The sequence below is a fragment of the Amblyomma mixtum genome, chromosome 9 (genome assembly GCF_055824585.1).
Source record: "Amblyomma mixtum isolate Tamu chromosome 9, ASM5582458v1, whole genome shotgun sequence".
Lineage (NCBI taxonomy): Eukaryota > Metazoa > Arthropoda > Arachnida > Ixodida > Ixodidae > Amblyomma > Amblyomma mixtum.
The window spans coordinates 87,924,787-87,945,844 of record NC_143020.1 but is presented as its reverse complement, the minus strand read 5'-3'; the positions used below and the strand labels follow the sequence as shown (position 1 = coordinate 87,945,844).

The following is a 21,058-nucleotide window of genomic DNA, read 5'->3' as shown; positions in this document are numbered from 1 at the left end:
AAATGTGAGACGTTCTATCGGTTACCAAGATTTTAAGCGTGGCTTAAATCTCCTCAAGTGTAAACCTATGGACCTTCGATGCTGCTTATGAAGGCCATCTTCCATTGCTAATGTCATCACGTTACTCCACTTGGAAACGGGATTATGCTTCCGTTTCCAAGAGCAAGCATTTCGTATATTTAGGGATTCAAACCTACCCAGAGACTTGTAAAGCACACCCTTCTCCTAAAACGGAGTGCGCTACAGGAAAGGTCACTTCCTTTTGACTGACATGATCAATTTGTGTTCAGAGAGCAGCGCTCCAGTCATTCTATTTTATGTTTCTGATTCCCATCACTGCCTTTTTAAAGTGTCTCCAAGGGCACTGCACATTAAGGAAACGACCCACTGTCGCCATGAGAGTAATAAGCGCCAAGGACCTCAAGGACAGACCTCACTCAAAAGAAAGAAGAGCTAGAGGATGGAGCATTTTGTCACGCCGAACGTCAAGGCGGAGCAGCTATGAAAACTACAACGAAGCTGTTGCAGAGCGCCTCGAGGACCCATAAACGTACAACATTGTGTGGGCGGCGAAAAAAAGAAGCTCTTTCGCACTAGCACACTCACAAAATAAACCGCCCTACAGTTGGTTCAAAACATCTTCCCTACTTTTGTCTGCTTTGCGGAAATCATTGTAACGGCTCGTAAAGAGCATGAGCATCCTTTCGGGGCAGCGTGTGATAAATGGCCGGCAATTTTCATGTGTCTTATTAGGTTCTACACTGCGGACTCAATTGTGAAGCTGGGCAAGTATTGCAAGAAGATGCACCGCTTTATTGATTCATGACTTTTGCTTCTTACGATTGCTTTAGAGAGCACGAAGGGTCCTTCAAAAAAGCCCGCACGCCTTCTTTTGTCGATCCAAACTGCTTACCGACGCCCCAAGCAGTAATGGAGGACACGCAGAAATAACACCATCGCTTTTCGCGCCCACTCATTCACTGAAGGCTCTCGAAAAAGATGGACCCTTTTCTTTTCATGGTTCTTGAACTTTTTGAGCTTTCGTCGCCGCGCCAATATGTGCGTTTTTAACAACCTCTGCATCTCAGCCTTGTTTGGTATCTTATTCTTTTTTCTCATACTGGCTTTTATGGTAATCTTTTTTTTATTTTTCTTGCCATACGCTGAATGCGCTGCATCACTTAACTCCGCGAACATTTCTGCGGAAAGGCGAATTGAATAGGCGCAAAAGTTGTTTCAAAATATGAAATCTATCAATGTACGCGTGCAGGCTTGGCGCAAACCATGGGATCTGACTTCTGGTGAACACTGTACAATAGCTGTGTTTCCTGACATCAGCACGTGTTGTAGCGTGCGTTGTGTAACTTTAAAAAAGTGGCCTTCACGAGACGATATCGTTCACAGCTAAGTGAGCTTGGGGGCGCTCTTATTCAGCGCGTTCACACGCATCCCCAAACTGCGCTAAGGCTCAGAAACGAAATTGCCCTTCCATCCAACTCGCAGCGTATTCTTCGACCCCAGACCACTGTCCAAAGGCACGTATAGCCGTTGCGAGTGGGGCTAATGACGTTCCTTTTGCGACTAAAACACAAAACTGGCTTTGAGAGAGCTCTCTTGACCTTTAAAGAAGGGCCGTTAGGAGGTCGGATGGTTAAGCTACGATGCTTCTTTTCGCATCAGTTATGACTCACCAAAAGGCCGTTTGCATAAAACGTAACAGCCTTTTTTATTCATTTTGAACTGGTTTTAAACGATCAACTTCAGTGCGACTGAATACAACATCCTTGTTAGAACGGACGGTGGCAGCCGCACAGGGCATTACCCCCTTGCCTTGAGACCAGTGGGCGCCGAATTAGAGGGTGGGCGCCGAACGCGCCGAACCTCCCCGCACGACGACCTCGGAGGGATTATATGCCCTTTCTGGGAAAGGGGTTGGACGGTCGCGGTGGGGACGGGAGAGACGGGTTGTCAGTTGTCAGGCAGGATGGTCAGTCAGTCGGTCGAGGGTCAGTGTGTGTTAGGAATGTGTGCTGTGTTGTGGACTTGCCGTGGTCGGTGATGTAGTGTGCCGCCTTTTCTCATCCATGTAAATAAATGGTGGTCGTTGTGTTGTAGAAAAAGAATGTGTGTGGTGGCGAGTGGTTATAATAACGCCTAACGGATCTCTTCGTTACTACACTAATTTCTGGTGCCGAAACCCGGGAGAACGACTCTGCAATATCAACAGACCACCAAGATCGACTCCTCGACAGACATGGAGATCTCGAAGAGAAAGAGGAAGGCCCTGCGAACCCAAGCAACGCGTCTGGTTGGTGAGGCAGATTCCTTGCTGAAGTCTACCGCACCGAACGCCGAGGATCTAGAGGTTATTATCGAGCGTCTGCAATTGACTCAACGTCAACTGAACGAGGTAGACGCCGCGATCGAGCCTTTGATCACCGAACAGGAAGCCGACGCAGAGTTCGCAACCATCATCGAATACGGCGACAAGATCGTGACTTCCCTAGCCAAGCTGAAGTCTGCAGCGAAACGCACAGAAGGAACGAACGTGGGCAGCACTAAATCAAACGAAGATCGAAGCCCGACGACAGGAACGACTGCCAAGACAAGACTCCCCAAATTGGAACTCCTGAAATTTAACGGCGAAAGAAGGAATTGGCAGCCATTTTGGGAGCTATTTGAAACATCGATCCACAAGAATTCGGACCTATCACCAACAGAAAAATTTCAGTTTTTGCGATCTGTGCTGACAGGAGACGGAGCATCTGCCATCGAGGGGTTGCAGCTGACGGCGGAGTGCTACAACCACGCCATTGACTTCCTGAAGCAGCGATTCGCTAATCAAGCCATCCTCATCCAGGACCAGATGGAGAGCCTCATGGCTGCCGCACAGGTGTCACCAACCGGCAGTGCCCACACTCTCCGGCGCTGGTATGACAGCCTTCAGGCGCACATGCGAGGCCTTAAAGGTGCACTGAAGAGGAATCTGAACTCGTCTTTTTGCCGCGGGAACTCAATCTACACGTTCCGAGAATTCTTAGAAACTTCAATTTATTGCCCTGTGTGGCCGATTTGCCTAATTAAATCGAATTAACGTCCGGCTCCCGCCTTTCTTTTTGAATTCTGCCTCGTACGGTGGGCGGAGTCGACCGACGCGGGGAGTGCCTTTCAGCCAGCTCCGTGGAGGCTTTGCTTTCGCTTCATTTTGTTTTTTAGGTTTCCGTGAATAAATAGTTTCATTTGCAGATAATATAACCGCAAAATAAGCCCGCGGAAATAAAAATACGCGCGGACTGTTTGCTTCTACGGACTACTACGTATTACTCCGCCGATGGCAGAGCGGCAAGCCGCCACGGGACTGGGTGAAAGGCACTCCCCGCGTCGGTCGACTCCGCCCACCGTACGAGGCAGAATTCAAAAAATAAAGGCGGGAGCCGGACGTTAATTCGATTTAATTAGGGAAATCGGCCACACCGGGCAATAAGTCGCAGTTTCTAAGAATGCTAGGAACGTGTAGATCGAGTTCCCGCGGCAAAAAGACGAGTTCAGATTCCTCTTCAGTGCACCTTTAAGGCGTTGGGTGTGGGCGAAGAATCTTACTGCGCAATGCTCTACCCTCTTGTGCTCCGGGCGCTTCCGACCGACCTGAGCCTGCTGTACAACAGGATGATGGCCTCGAAGGACGCAGAGGGCTCCAACAACGGCAGCGCCTCAACCACCGACACCAGCTCCGAGACAGGAACAGAGTCGGTGCATAAGAAAGAGCTGCGCGCACTTCTGGAATTCCTTCGGATCGAAGTTGAGTGCCGAGAAAGGGCGGGCAGGGAGCAACGCAACGACACAACTGGTAAGCCCATGTCCCGTAATCCGGCGCATGAACTGAAGAGTGCAGCTTATTCTGGCAAGCCTCGACACTCATCGGCGGCCGCTTTGCATGGCACAATGAAGGACGTGGAATGCTTCCTGTGCAAGTCAAAACAGCATGCAACGGAGGATTGCACCACCGCAAGGGAGCTGTCGGAGAAGAAGCGCATGCTACGGGAGCACGGCCGATGTTTCCGATGTACGAGGCCAAAACATACGGCAAGAATGTGCAAGCTCATGCTATCTTGCAGCAAGTGTCGCGGCAGGCATGCCTCAACTATGTGTGACCCTAACTTCATTCCCGACCGGCGAGACGCTCAATCGCATGAGACTCAGAAGGGCGTAAACGAAAGCTCTAGTCCAGTCAGCCTACAAGCAACGCAGTGTGGCGCGACACCAGCGGTTCTGCTCCAAACTGTGACAGCATGGGCCGAGAGTCAGAAGAAGAAAAAACTGGCTAGAATTATGTTCGACACTGGTAGCCAGCGCTCCTTTATTACCGAACAGCTATCAAAGGAGCTCAACTGCAAGCTGCTCGGTACCGAAATACTAACAGTCGGCGTGTTTGGAGCTGGTAAACAAGAACATACCTTTCGGCGGGTTCAGCTGACTTTGCGAAGCAGGCAAAATAACAGAAGGTACGAGATCGACGCTCTCGAAACACCGACTATCTGTCAACAGGATCTCCCAAGCCCAGACGAAAGTATCATGGAAGAATTAGACCACCTTGGCTGCCATTTAGGCGATGACCTGAACGAGCTAGAAAACCGCTCAATTAATATTCTGATCGGATCGGACCATTACTGGGGAGCGGTGACAGGCCGAATTCATCGACTAAGGGGCAGCCTGACCGCGTCAGAGACGATGTTCGGATGGGCGGTGCAAGGAAAGAGCAGTTCGTGTTCCCCGGTACTGAGCGGCGCCCAGGCAATCATTCTGCCAACCACAGCAGAGAAAAATGACATAGCGGTTGTTCCCAGACAGTTCTGCGAGCTGGAGAGAGGCAGAAAACCCAAGCGAGTGCGAAGGTTTGAGACCAGCTTCACTACACGCAATGACAGGTGTGAAGTTGGCCTACCATGGAAGCCACGAAAGGAACCCCATCGTCCTGCCGAAGGACCATCAGTGTTCCGCTCTCATGTCGATCGACGCACACCGCAAAATACTCCACGCCGGAGCAGGGGACGCACTCGTGCAACTCCGCGAGAGGTACTGGGCCCTCCGCGGCAGAGATCTCGTAAAAACGGTGGTGCGTGCTTGTGCCTCTTGTCAACGGTTCAGTGCTCCGCCACTAAGTGCTCCGACGGGATCGTACCATTTATTCGGACAACGCGCAGACCTTCAGGCGAGCAGCAAAGGAACTGACCGAACTGTGGAATACCCGGCGCCACCCAGATGTCGTGGACCATTTTGCATGTGCATGTGCAGAAGTTGAGTGGCGCTATATTGTTGATCGGGCGCCATGGTGGGGCTGTTTCTGTGAAAGGATGTTGCGCTCAGTGGAGATGGCATTAAGAGAAGTGATCGGAAAGAAATGCCTAGAAACTGAACACTTAGCCACTGTCCTTTGCGAAGTTGAAGCCGTTGTGAATTCTCGGCCATTGACCTATGTGTACAATGAGGTCGGAGAGGGCGACCCCCTAACCCCATCAAGCTTTCTCCTTGGGAGACGGCTGACGACTCTGCCGACGGCGGATGGGGAGCCGCCCGCTTCGACCCCTGAGATGCTTCGTTCGTTTTGGCGGCAGCGAAAAAGATTCCAGAACCAATTCTGGGAGGCCTGGAGAGCGGAATACCTCCGTGAGTTGAGATCGGCTTACGCGACGCACCAAGAGCAGTCTCCCTCGCCTAAAGTCGGCCAGCTGGTGCTAGTTAGAGAACCCCTTCCCCGCCTGCTATGGAAGCTTGGGAGAGTGGAGAAGGTATTCAAAAGCAGGGACAGTAAGGTACGTTCCTGCGAGATAAGAGTGTCACGCGGCTCAGTTCTCCGAAGGCCGGTGCGGCTCCTTTACCCGCTGGAGTTGAAAGAATTGTAGAATGCGCTCCACGCATTCTGGGGGGGAGTGTTAGAACGGACGGTGGCAGCCGCACAGGGCATTACCCCCTTGCCTTGAGACCAGTGGGCGCCGAATTAGAGGGTGGGCGCCGAACGCGCCGAACCTCCCCGCACGACGACCTCGGAGGGATTATATGCCCTTTCTAGGAAAGGGGTTGGACGGTCGCGGTGGGGACGGGAGAGACGGGTTGTCAGTTGTCAGGCAGGATGGTCAGTCAGTCGGTCGAGGGTCAGTGTGTGTTAGGAATGTGTGCTGTGTTGTGGACTTGCCGTGGTCGGTGATGTAGTGTGCCGCCTTTTCTCATCCATGTAAATAAATGGTGGTCGTTGTGTTGTAGAAAAAGAATGTGTGTGGTGGCGAGTGGTTATAATAACGCCTAACGGATCTCTTCGTTGCTACAATCCTCATGCTGGAAAGCACACCCTTCTGACCGGCAATGTTTGTGCGACACTGTCATTTTGTAGTGAACAATTTATGCGAGATGAGTAATAGAGATATGCAAAGCCACCCATCTGTGCCATTTTTTACGATATAATTTTGTGAGTGTCGTAGTGCAAAGCTTGTTTTCGTTCTTTTGATTTCTAGCGCACTGATAATACGCTTGCATAAGTCATCTGTGCAAATGAGCTTACTTGAATTTACGTCGCTATGACGGGATATACACTGGGAAATGGAAATTTAAATAGCGGCGTAGTAAGGCTGTTCGTGAACTGTACCCGTCTTTTTAATGAAACCAAATTTTACTTTTGTCTTTCAGGACAGAAAGCCTTATCACCATAGTACCCAACAACGTTTCTAAAGCGAATGACAGCATTCATAACTACGATCAGCACAGTAAAACACGAGCATCCGTGCCTGCAATGGAACTTCAAAATCATTAGAACCAGCCAGTACAAGTCAGCAGTGGTCATTACAAGAGTAGGAACGCTTCAGAATTGCAGGGACAGGAAATGGCGTGTGGGAAATAATATTTGGCGCCCTAAAGACAAGAAAGAGCTCGTCATTCATTTGCACCAATCATAAACTAAGAAATACAAATCGTGCAAGCTTGACACTTCGCCGTCTCAATGCCTTGCCTTGGCGTGGCTTAAGATGTGTGTGTGTGTTTTGCCAGTTGTCTTCACCTCCATATATTACTTCCTTAACGCCCTCTGTTGATGGGCACCATATGATTAGACACATACTGTTAACAGTGAGGCTAGGAACAAAGTCATTAATGGAAGTTTTGCATAGCAGCTGGGCAATCGCTTTTCTCATAGTAAAATGAAACAGAGATCTGAACAAACATAATCATAATATTTGAACAGGTATTTGAATTGTATAGAAAGTTATTAGGTTTTTTTTGCCACTCAGCCTCTGTATTTAACACCTACGGACGCTAACGTGTTTAAAGGGCCCCTGACTGTGTTTTGGAGATTTAAAATCAACAAAAGCAGTGCATAGATTGGTACGTTGTGATTGTCTCTGCAATATATTAGAGACATGCGGTCCCGGAGAAGGGATGAAATTCAAATCTTAGCCCGTTCACGCTCAGTTACGAAGAATTCAATCTTCCCGTTCACGCACTTGCATCCAAGATGCGGCCTTGAAGACCCTACCGCTACGCCACTTAGCAATCCATAAACTCATTGTCACTACTGTAGCTTACTGTGTCGCGCGGCGTCATAGCATGCTTTTATGCTTGCTGTAATTTTGGAAGTGCTGAAATAAACGTGGTCCTCAAAACTTCATAAAATCGTTTGACTATGGGGTGTCTGCTTTCGAATAAGAATTTCTTCTCACACCTACAAAACAACATTTTTTTTATCTCTTCTATTAATATTCGTACCAATTTATATCTGGACAAAGAAAATTTGTGTTGCGCATGCCGCAGTTCTGGAGCGTCGCCCGCCAAAGCGCTTTATTTTGCCTTGCGCACGGACTAAGGAGAGTGTGTGCGCCCCTATTTTGTATCTCTGGTATTGAACTGCTTTCATAAATAGGTACTTCTCTTAACCAGCGAGAACTTGTGATACATCGCAATGCTGAACAGCACAGGTCAGATCTCGCACTTTTCACTTGTCGAGCGTGCTATTTAGCAGTTTTGTTTTAACGGCTTTTTATAAATGCGGTAATCTTATAATACATATATTAGGTTGGGGCAATCTAAAAAGATTGAAAAATAATAACCTCCGGCCTGCTCGATCTTATAATACAAAGATTATTGTGGAACGATAAAAAGAACGAAAATAAAGTGTCTCTGTCCTCCATCATATAATACAGAAGTTAGATTGTGCTAGAGGAAAACAAATGCCCTGCCCGCACCGTCTTGCGACATAATGGGCTGATCTTATAAAACAGTATGATCAGAAGTAGGCTTTATAGATTCTTCAGAATTAACACTGTCTCGAGCGTGAAAAGCACCTGTGTAAGTAAGTTATGTGGCCCATGAGACAGAAAGTCAGATTATAATTGTCCTTATCAGGCACCTAAGTTACTAAAATTATTATTAATCTTTTAGCCATTGCGGCTGTTTTTGGGTGTTTACATTGAAAATGTAGGGACGGTAGCATTTGTAAATCTTTTCATTTGATAGAATTTTTCAAGAACAAGAGTGTTCCAACCTCCGCACACAGAAGTTCTACTCAATTGGCGCAAATATGCATGTAAGGCAGTGGCAGTTGGCGCGAAACTCTGTATATTGCGACGGCGCTGTTACGGGGGCATTTTTTGGGGCATCATGCTGCTACGGTAAAGTGACAAAACACTTGCGGCGCCAGGTTCATGCCCAGAACATTGTAGCTTCGAGATTCATCATCATCAGCCTGACTACGCTCACTGCAGGACGAAGGCCTCTCCCTTGTCTCTCCAATTAACCCTGTCCTTTGCCAGGTGCCGCCACCGTATCCCCGCAAACTTCTTAATCTCATGCGCTCACCTAACTTTCTGCCACCCCCTGATAAGCTTGCCTTCTCTTGGAATCAACTCCATTACCCTTAAGGTGCTGCAGTTGTCTTGCCTTCGCATTACATGTCCTGGCCAAGCCCATTTTTTCCTCTTGATTTTAACTAGGATGTCATTATTACGCATTTGTTCCTTCACCCACTCCGCCCGCTTCCAGTCTCTTAACGTTACACTTGTCATTTTTCTTTCCGTAGCTGGCTGCGTTCTCATTAACTTAAGCTGAACCCTTTTCGTTCGCCTCCTCGTTTAAGAAATAAGAAGGAAAAATGGTCCCCATGTGGTTAACGTGCAAAGGCACAAGTTTAGCAATGTGTGTTGCGCAACTGCCGCTAGCACCTATAACCGCACAATGAACGATTGCTTTTAATGAAATGGGAGAGCATCAGAAAAAAAAATATTTTACTTTTGCGATGGGCCAGAAAATGCATCGATATGTTACCTGAGATTGCTCATTAAAAACCCTAGTCTTCGTTGTTTGTAAGTGATTTGTTGTTGTTGTTGTTGTTGTTGTCCTCTTATTATTGGCGCGTAACCACTGCGGGGGATTGATTGGCCAAGACACAGGCGGCAACTGATAGGTGCTCAAAATATTAAACAAGAAAATAATGATGGTGAAAAGTAAAATAATAATGATAATAATAGTAATTAGGAAATAAATGAAAGTGATTTCCATTCAGGTTAAAATTTTCTTCATCTTTGGCGCGTTAAAAAGACCGATTTTTTAGTTTCGACAGCTAAAACAGATAATTTCTGTATGCGGGTGGTATGGGTGAATTGGTCCTTTTATTTTTGCCTATAATCGTTTTTTTTTTTACACAGCTTTATATGAGAATTTTTTAGGGATGAAAAGTGTTTTGCCGGCCTGATTAAGTCACAACTGCGAACTTTCTTGATCACCTGAGGATTTGGTCGGCGGAACAGCTAAAAAATAGACGCGTGCGTCCTTCGTTCTGCACTAAATCTTCGTCCATGTCTTTTCTTCGTTGATTAAGAGACGATGAACTGTTACATTACATCCTGGAAATCCGTTTTACCAAACTCTGTGCGACCCTTCTCTGTTACAACCGTAGCGTGTTTTCTTGATTACAGAATGAGCGAGTATTGTAGTTTGGTAGCTTTTATCTGAATTCAATCTTCAAAGCGATCGCCAATGATGGCTAGCCAATCCCGGTTTTTTTTAATGCTTTTAACACCGCTCTCAATTTTTAAACAGTTTGGTCAGTGAACTGCCCATGGCGGTCACAAAAGATTTCTAATTATGAACCTAACGAGCATTGATTTGAGACCATTGTGCGCAGCCGGGGCAGCAAAGGATCAGAAGAGGCTGGACAGAGGCTAACAGTAACAAAATATTTTTATGATATTTACCTAAAAGGTACGTATATCGTTGTTGGCGGCGTTTCTATACAAGTACGATTAGAGTTCTGCAAAGTGATTCGTTTAATGAACTTGTGGATTAGATCCGCCCGGGTCACTTAAATTACCGATTATGTCGTTCGAACACATTCGAGAGCACATCTAACAAAAGCGACTCAACTAATATCTAACAGTTTTAAAAAATTCTCGTAGCTTAGTCACTATCTCTCCGTGCCATGCCAAGCGGTGCCCGGAGTGGCTGGCAGATGTCCCTGGTAGCGCAGCTTTCGCGTCCGAGGTGCACCCATTGTAGGCGGAACTTGCCAGATTTAGAGAATTCTTGGAGACAAATGTTATACAGTTAACAAGAAGTTTATACACGACTTAGTGACAAGGAATGACGCATGAACTTCAAAACGGGAAAACCGCTTAAACTGTCTAGGAGAGACTCCCCTGTGGTTAATGCCAACGCCGCAGAACAAAAATCCTTAGATAAGAATACCAGACTCTGTCTCCGGGCTCAGTTTTAATCAATAGAATCCGGCCTACGTTCCAGCGAAACCGGAATTACAAAAAACGACCGAAATCTGTTCTGCGATCGCGTGGCCCACCCTTCGTACTTCAAAGCTGTTATGAAACACTTTCTTAAAGCGGAAAAAAAAAGTGCAAGAACACCAAACTCCTTCTCTGCACTGCACGCTCACGCTACCTCGACACCTCTGACTTCCCACGCTCGAGTCACTAAGGACCGCAGCCAGCAGAACTGCCGCTAAGCGCTCATGAACTGTAATTGTACGCCCGCCCTAACGAAGCACTTCAGTTGTAGCCACTTCCACTGGACTTGAGGATGCATGCCGCTCGTTGTCCCGGTGACGCCGAAGTGCTTACTCCGCGAGGTAATCTCTCGCGCGCTTTGTTGTCATCGAAGTGCCTGTACTGTAGTAGCTAAATCCGGTCGCGAGTAACCGGCCGGGCTGCAACCCCTTTCCCGTCCCTTTGTTCTCTGAGGGCACGGGAAGCCGCCGTCGGCACTGTATGCGTCATCCTTGCTGCGCTTTGCGTCATCCTGCATACGCACGTCATGTCCGATCCGATCTGATCCGATGCATCGATCCAGGCAGGCAACCATTTATGCCGTGTCACTAGTGAAAGCTGGTCTCACGCGCAAGTTCCTGATCCTCCGCCGACTGAGAAAATATGCGTTGCTGACCACCGTGGGAGAACGTGTTCTGGAATTCCGTGTAGATGCGTTAACACCTTACACTTTGTTTCGGTATTATCCAAATATGCAGGGACGCATTTGATGTATTTTATCATGGCCGTATAGTTTCTCTTTATCACGCTGGGCGAGGGATATTAGGTAATCCCTCGATGGGAGCCGATTTGTTTACAAGAGCTTCAAAGAGGCGTTCCTAGTTTTAAGGCATTCGGGTGGTTTCTAAAGGCGTTAGCCGTGTCTCTGAAGAGCGCTCAAAAAGAGTATGGTCGGCAGCTATGCTCGTTCCAATCTCGGTGACTGCCAAAGGTGTGTATCTCCGTCACCGGAACAAGTTGCTTTCTTTTCGTTTTTGGAACAAGTTCACCTTGAATAAAAGGTTAGTTCCCATAGCCTTCATCATCTTGTCCTTGGATGCTCGTTCCCTAATACGTGACAATTTGCAGCGCATACTTCTTTATCTACGAAGCATTTATACAGCGCTAGCTGTTATATAGAAGTTTCCGGTGGATGCGTTGTCCACCGTCCAGCACCGTCAACATCGAGCGTCCACGCCTCGCCACCTTGACTGTCATTGTGTCAGGTACGCGCTCGCTCGCTATTAGGTGACCCATACTTCATGATTAATGCCACTTTCATTTAGTAGTGTGCGCTGTCGTAAGACTCCGCCGGACGCCGCGAAACATCTCGACGTCAAATCGTTCATTGAAGGTTTGAACCTCATTATGCCAATCACCCTAGCTGGCGACTTCAACGTCATCAAGGAGAAGTGATTTTCATTCGCCCTAGCATGAGGAGGCTTTACTGGGAGCTCCCACTGGAGTCCTTTCCCTCGAATGTGCCCTTCGATGAGATATGCTGGCCTCTGGCCGCTTATTTCAGAAACAATAAAGCACAACCCACCCATAACATAAAAAATCACAATCTACGTTTCGTTACGCGTGCCGTGAAAATTCTGTGAATTATTTCATGATCCAGCAAGCTCTGGTCAATCATCGTACCCTTGTGGCAAACCTCGTTTAATTTCTCGTAGTAACTATGGTGCAAATTTGGACATGAAGTATTGAGCCCTTGTTCGAGACGCAGCAGTGCTTGATTAAGCGTTGTTTTATGCCTTACTCATCATATTAATCACACCATACTGTCTGTAGCATTCTTTCTAGACGGCTAGACAGGTAATGTTACTTCTAGTTCCACATGAACTGATGTTTAGTTTGCATCATGAAAGAGTGATGCAACTTATCTTGCTAGGAACTTCGAAACGCGGCAAGCCCGTTCAAGCCAAAAGGAAAGAGAAATGGTAGGACACATAGGACACATACAACACGTCTTAAGAGTGAACACATCCAAGTTCACCCATCGCAGGCATAACTGTTTCCAATCATTGAGCGCTACCTACTGAACAAGCACACATTGTGTTTCGGTCAAAATGTTCTGTTGTATGCTAGGGTTGAATTCATGTGCCAGCTTTCATGTGAAGGCCAAATATGATGAGTGCATTTCTCACGCATGCGTATCGCGACCACGATTATACTTTGGTAATAGCTTGCCCAGAGCTGGTATTACCGGTTGTGGTGCGCCGACAAATAGCGGTTATTACCTATAGCGACGATGTGTATTTGCGTTGGGTCTGCCACATTTCAAATAACGCATATCAAGATTGCTTAAATCCAAGGTGCCGAGTTTTGCACGTGCCAACGCGTAATATTAACAGAGCAAGAGAAGCTTACGAGAGAAATTGAGTGGGATATTTAAGACACTGCTGGCATGGACATGATAAATATTCACTTCAGTAATTACTGAGGTGATTGGCATATATGTATTGAATTTTGCAGAACTATGTTTCCACCTATGAGCAACATGCCTATATGTGCATCTTAAACCTCAGGTGAGAATGTACCCTGGATATAAAGTAAATCTTATGTGGATTACGATACTGGTTTTCGTTGGTTTCCTTCACCGCTAATTGAACGACTAGCCGGAATAACACGTGGTGGCTGATACCGCAAGGTCCTTCTTCGCTTTGACATTCTTGTCAGCACAGACTCCATCTAAGCAAAATGTTTGTGCTATTCGCTGGATCGCTCACCCCCCAAAAATATTCTCTTTACTACGTAGCTAAAGGGGTACTCTATTTAAGATCAGAATTTAGCGTTAATTTTTATGGCTCGCCTGGGAAGCCTTATTTTTTAAAAATAAATAACTTAGGAGACTTCGCTAGGCTTCTTAAACGAATCTTCACAGAGTTTGCCTTGTGAACGCCTTATAAGAGAGACTGAACGAGAAAGTGACCGCTTTTCGACATGAAAGAACTTGTGCTTCAATGAAGGCATTGAACGCATTCACCCTAGCTGATCTAAAATGTTTCAAAACTCGTCTTTGCTTTGCAGTGCTTCAACCTGGTCGCAGAAGGCTCTAGATAAAATGAACGCTAATTCGCTTAAACTTCTAAGGCTGCTCTTCAACGAGCATGTAGATGAGACTTTGCAAGTGAAGAAACCTCGGTCTGCAACTGAGTTCGTCCAGGTTGCTTAAATGCTGGTCACGTGTATTCAAAGAAGCTTTTCGCAACGTTTAAAAGTCCTGACCTGCCTGAAAAAGCGAAATGGCTTGTAAAGAGGCGGTCTGGGCGCTGCCGTTCGAGAAAGCACGCTCACACAACAGAAAGCTACAGTCAAGCCACGGCGCAGTAGTTGTGCGCTAGAAGAAGAAACAGAATGCGGGAAAGCAGAACTGTAAATTGCGTTCCTGCTCTTCGTAGAACAGGACTCGCGAGAAAATACGGAATCACAGAAAGTACCGACGCGTATTGGAACTAAAGAGAGAGCAAAGAAAGAATTCGCGCTTAACCTTTAAGCTTAATTCGTGTGGTGGCTCGTATTTCGCTGTTGCTAACCGTTTTTCCAGGTAGTTGTTGCTATCGCTGCAGCCGTAGTTGTTGCTGTTACTACGTCGTCTGCTAACCGAATGCGCGCGCAATTTGCACCGGCGTGGAGGCTGTCTGCGTCGGCGTTAATTATGCAAATGTATGCAAATGTCCACTCGACGCACGTCCGGAACCATCAACTCGCTCGCGCTGCCCACGCTTTTAAGGACCCAGAAATGCCAGTACCCTTTCGCCCTCCCAGTTTCCTGGGCTCTCTATCGATGGTAAACAGAGCTCTGTGAACGGAAAGCATCAGCAAACAATAAACAAAAATCCGTCAAAAACCGTAGCACCAAATCGAGGCTTGCCATGGTCTCTCATGTTCGTTCTCGTAACATGTTTACGAATCCGCCGTCTTATCCATGTTTGTTTTGCTCGGGTTTGATGAGAAGTCGATTCGAGCGTGGACAGGATGGCTTCGTGATCGGCGTTGTTTACTTGGCGACGATCCAAACAAATGTTTTTTTTTATGAAACAAATGCGATTTGTAAGGAAAGAGAGTCTTGCTTCACCAAGCAGCGCCTGACCTTGACATCTTCAGAAACATACAGCCGTCTTGTAAAGAACGCCTGCGCGAAAGTTGGTGTTTGCAATATGCAGAACACAGGCGACGAGTGGAATTGATTTCAGGGGGTCTCTTTGTTATTTTATTGTTATTTGAAAGGGAACCAGCGTCATGCCTGGCACTCGCGCTTCATAGGTCACGCCCTCAGGGACACGGGGGAAATTAATGTGTGGCTCGTTCGGATTGAAAATACTGCCCCCTTCTCCCCTCTCCCCCTCGCCCTTTTTTCCGAGAGCCATTTGGATCCCCCGCTCTGCGCGGTCATCACGGCGGTCAAAGCGGTTCGCCCTTTCATCGCGCTGTGCGCATGCCACGATAATGAAACACCACCGCTTCGACCGAAACGGTGCGTGTCCACTCAAACAATGGCGAGCGTTTTTTCCAGACCACGGCTTAAAATGCAGGACTAATGGTACGTGGCCGAAGTTGTTCGTTGTGGTGGGTAGTGAGCGCGCTTAAGCCCAACCTGAAGCCGTTGCTCGGCGAGTCAGGACACAGCAGAGTCTGCATCACGCGCTGTGTTATTCTCACCCCACCCACGTACTTCCCTGTTCTTGAAATTTGCTTCTTGTAAGCAGCACTTGTGGAAAGTCTTTTTTTTTTTTATTTCAAATACATATACATTGCTTACCGTGCAGTATGGGAAAGGCCGAAGGTGATTGGCGGTGACAAAATCGAGTGGAATAAGCCGCTTCCTACCACGACCGAAAGACCGCGTCCCCAGAGAAAAACAACCTGCTGTCATTTAGAAAATCCCGTGCTCCAAGTGTCCGGCTTTATACGTCGGCGAAACAAAAACCTCCCCCAAAGAATTAGGCAACACAAGAATGACGTCCGGCTAATGAATTCAGAAGCCAACCCCCTCGCCGAACACTGCGAGTGCGCCGACCACCCAATAGCCTTCGAGGAAGTGAGTGTCTTGGCCGTGGAGCCAAACCTGTTCAAGAGACGACATGTGGAGTCATAGCACATCCGGCTCACAAAGGCGGCGATAAATAGAACCCCAGGAACGCTCCCCTCTGCGTACGTTAGTGGACTCCACCACGTGCCAACAAAGGGAGAGCGAAGGCAACACCCCGCTGCTGCTGGCACACTTTAGTCACCCCTGAAGAAGAGACCGAGTTGTTCCCGAAACGTTGGGCTAAATTAAAATATTGGTTGGCGTCAGTTTTTTCTCTCAGCTAATAATGAAAGCTTTATTAATCATGAATTTTAACATTATACCTACAAAAAGCGTCACAGATGAGAGGCGAGAATTAAAGTTAGTACAGGACGTGATGAGCAAAGGTCATGTAGTCGGTTTCCATGCGCATTCGATTAGAGCTTAGGGGTAATGGGCTAAAAACAGACCTTTTATGAGGAACGATTATCATCGCTGATATACGAAGAGAGGCACAGATGCTACACCAGAGAAAGAGTGGTTAACATAACATTTTTGACTGGGATGCTAGCTGTATGCTCTTCCAAAATAACCATATTTGAATGGCGCGATTTCTCAACGAAATGCACATTAACGTGGCAGAAAGTTGTGTTACAATGAGTTAATTCTCTCCAAAAAATTAGAAGTTTGTGCTGTGTTTGTGTTGTGCATTCATCGTTTTAGAGCTTGTTTAAATGCACGGACATAGTGTCCGCTCCGTCAGGTCCACTAGCGTATGGCGAAGTGCTTGAGCTGTCGTATGCAAGCACTTGAGCGTCGTCTGCAAAACGGCAGTGATTTTCTATCTTTGTACACAAGACAAAACTTGTCTCCATTTACTGGCGAAATGATCCCGTCCAGGAATTAACGAAGATATTTCTTTTCCTAAAGCGCATGTTAATTGAAACTGTTCTTCCAAAACACAACCAGCCCACTCCCCGTCTCCAAGTGAAATGAACCGAAACAAATCCTTAACCTGGAGCTCCAACACCATAACGGAAAAAGCAGTCTGGCGGAGTATACAAGATGCGAAATGCTGCAGAGTAATATGGCGTTTGTATATCTGGTATCGAGATTACTAATTAACAGCGGCATGCGAAACATCGCGAGGGAGCCCTGCAGTTCCTAACTCCAACGGCTGTCTACCTTGATTCAGGCACTGAATGGCGTTCAACTCATGTCACAGCGTGAGTCATGTTAAAGAATAACTTCCTGCAGACGATACCCTTACTAAACCCCTACACAAAACAGACATGCATTAAGAAATTACAGCATGAAAACAAAGCATGCGCTGCAGGTATCGTAACCAGAAGAATGGGAGAGGAAGAGTGCCATCGAAAGAAAGGCGTCCAAGCACGAAAACGAAATAAACCGGAGAGGACAGGAGGCCTTTTCTTTGGCGGGGAGAAAGGCTTAGCAGGCGTGACAAAAGCCCCGCAAGTGGCGCGGCTGTGGCCACGGCTATGGCTACGGGTGCAGCGAACGGAGGGGGGCATTTAGGGAGCTGGTAACCGAGTTTCGCTGACGGGTGTGGGCTGCGCTGGGGGAAGGGATTCAGAGAGAAGCCAATTATCGCTCGCCGGCCGGCCGGAGTGAGATTCTGCGAAGGGGCTTAGCGCTTTTCCGCTCTGCCGGACTGAGGCCGGGCTCGATGACTTAACCGAGCACGAAAGAGAGAACCAGTGCTCGCGAAAAGCCAGAACCAGACGGCTGTAAGACAGCCGGTCGTCTGGCAGACCAGAAAAAGAGGGCGCTGTTAACGAAATGGCGGGAAGGCAATCAGCGGGTGAGAGGCCGCCACTGACCTGACTGGCCAGTAACGCGACCATTGGGTTCAACGATGCACATTCTGCGGGTCAATGCTCGAGTATAGAGGGTCTCTTCGGGTTTAGGAATGGCAGCCCATTTAGAACGACACTGCGGACAGCACCACCTAATTCACTTCTTAGTCAAGATTCGTTCTGTGCATATTTCAAGCAATGTTTTTATTTGACCGGCAGCGAATGATGCATCGACAGTTGGGGAAAACTGAATTCAGAAATACAGGTAAAGCTCGATTTAAAGAAACCCGATATTATGAAGTTCCTGATCTAACGAAGAAATTTTGACTCCCGGGCAAGTACCCATAGAGTTAAATGTAATCAACAGCCCAAAATAATGAAACAAACGGCCATTAAAGCCGATTTAATGATGTTTCTCAGGAAAGGAATGAGTAATAAAAGAGAGAATATTTCTCACTTGTCTTGCCCACGATGTCTCGCCCAAGACTGCTGCCGGCATTCCAGCAATAAGACGCAGGCGACCCAGTCACGGCTGTGCTTTCTTTTTGACAGCTAGGGCTTCGAGATGTGCCACTGCACGCAACAACGGACACGGCAGTCAGCGGTGTTTCCAACGTTGGCTCTGAATCCGGTTTACTGGATGGCGCTTTCATGCACAAGCGATCCGGGCCTCCTTCGCGGACTTTTCATACACTCAGGCGCGGGTATCGGCAAATACGATTCCATGTTACCTTTTCAGTGCCGCTATATAATGGTTTAAGATTTCGAAGGCTGTAAAAACCCTTTTCTCGATTTTGCGTAATCCCCGATTTAACGAAATACTTCGTGGCTGGTCATCACTTCGTTAAATCGAGTGAAGTGTGCGAAGAGGACAATGGATGTCATATCTTTGGGTACTCTCAGTGTAACTGAGGTGTCGTGTACGTAGTTCAGCTATCCTGCTGCACAGTTTACATAAGCCAAATAGTCCGCCGTTTGAACGGGCGCTTACGTTCAGAAGAGCGATACTTGTAATGAAGAACCAGTTCAAATTTGGTCGAGCATTTATGTGAGTTATGTGTGACTTAAATCGCAGCTGGTCATAAAGATTAGTCTTGTAGTTTCTAGATCACGCTGGCTTTATGAAACTATTCAAATCAGTTACTGACGCGGAGACATATCCGACAGTCCCCTTGATGCTAACCCGCGCCTAGGTTAACACTACCACCACTCCCCTAAAGAACGCATGTCGTATACAAGAACCGAGATCATTTAACTCGCGAGGTTGTAAGAACATTGTACACTGCAAAATTGAAAGACCAGTGTATTAGTGAGCCTTCTGTCACTCTGCATAACAGGGAGTTTGCGTATCTTTACCCTCGTGTCACTGAATATTTATGCGTTTTCCCCCCTTTTTTTTGTGACATCTGTGTTTGCGCATTTCATGGTTTTATTTTTTCTGTCTTTCTTCCTAATAAGCGTTTAGTTGCGAGTCAGTGCTTGGGAGTGTGAGGTCTCTACTCTGCTCCTCGTCTTCTTTGCCTTGCTTTTAAACAAACTCAACAAACTTACAATTTTTCCGTTATGCACACTGATGAAGAGGAATGCTTTTCGAGCAACCTGCTGATAAAATTTATAGGCATCAGCTTTCAATGCACATGTAAAAATCAGTGGACGTAACCTTCCTGTCCACGTGTATAAAATCACTGATAAAACTTGTAGGATGGCTTGTTATTTCTCCTCAAAAGCTGGAATTCGAACCCTCTCGGTGCATTCAGGGTATTTTATAAAAAAAATGGTACATTTTTTATACTTTGTCGGCGGACTAATAGAGCGATATATACGGCCCCAAGAGCCATTGTCTGATTCCTTTTCTTGTCTGTTTTTTTTATTACAGTCGTTAGATGCCAAATAAAATGTTTTGCTGTCGCTCAAATTTATAAAGGTCTCGTATTTTTATTAAGAAAGAATGTTTTTAGAAAATATAGCCGCTAACCATGTGCGGGGAGGTTGTTTCTACTAAAATATCATTTGGCCCAGTGTGTTCAAGAAATGAATAAAAGATAAGCGCAAGTTTAGAAGCGCTCTATTGTACTAGGAAGCCTCCTTCTGTGAACCATCAAAAGGCACTAGAGAGCTGTAACTATAGCGCCTGAAAAGCGTCCTTGTACTAAGAATTGCGTTTACTTGAGCTTGGCTTTCGAGTAAAAGTCTTTTGAGAAGCAACACATCCCACAAACGTCGTTTGAAGGCAACAACAGCAAAGAGAACTATTTTTGTGTGGGCTGTATTGACAGTCACCAGAGGTAGGTGACCGTTGTTTGCTCTCTTTAGGAAACAATGAAGTTGCATTGGCACATTGACGTATTTATCAATTGATACATTGACGTATTTAATCCATTCTAGATTTGAAAACTAATAAACATTGCTAACTATAAAGAGTAATGCTTCTACTCCTGAGGGCAAGCATTCACACAGCCGCAGAGCGTGTTACTGCATACCCTTCAAAACGTGAAGCCTACAGAAGTTTGAACCCTTGCTTCTACACTCCAACTGCCTCTTGTAACACCATGAAAATTGCATCAACTGCTGTAAAAGTTGATCCCACACAGTACCACTAAACTCGTAACACATACAGCCATAAATTCTGGTATGAATGCTCTTTCTCTGCATAGTCGAAGCTTTTCAGTGTACGCCTGCCATGCGGTTAACCTGTACAAACTTCGACACTTTAGCGCAGTACAACGCTGACGTAAAAAAACAGCAACAGGGTAATTCACAACTGTCGCTTCCAGAGACACAAAAGTCATGGACCCCTGCAAGACTTTCGCGAGATTTATTAAGGTGTCCAGTACTGGAACCCGCAGCGGTGCTAGCCTCTGTTCATTAGGACGTTTCTAATCCGTCGCATTAGATTAGTTTAACCATGGGTAAAAAAATAAACAGCTCAGCCGCCTTTCCGAATTCTGCAATCATCATAATTACACAAGCGAAAAAACAGAAAGCAGGTCCTGCTTGCTAAAGCTTGAATAAAGAAAGGGAACATTTTTCTTTTTTATGCAGTGCTTTGGTTTCTTACGTGCCTTGCACTAGGAGACAAAAATAAAAACAACGAAAGCAGAGACGCATTAATAGTTCCTTGCGCAAGTACCAGAAACAACCACGACAAAAACAAACATGCCAGGAACGACAGCTCGAAATCGCAGACCTTGAAGCGCAGAAAACAATACGCAAAAGCTAAGCCTAAAACAGAAACTTCACTAGGCGCAAACTTTAGCTATTGCACCCAAGGGACGTACCACGAACGAACAGCAAAACAAACATAAAAGAACTCCGCAGCATTGGACAAACCAAGAAAGAAATAAAACAGTAGAGCAGCGAAGGAAAACGTGACAGTTTTACACTTTTGCCTGTCTGTTTCTCGCGTACGCCTCGGCAATTAGGCTTAGCGC

General features: G+C 46.6%; 1 long non-coding RNA gene across 1 annotated transcript in view; it reads right to left on the bottom strand.

The window, feature by feature from the left end:
- LOC149330036 (uncharacterized) overlaps window positions 1-21,058 on the bottom strand; it is a 287,954-nt gene that overhangs the window by 16,384 nt on the left and 250,512 nt on the right. The window lies entirely within an intron of this gene.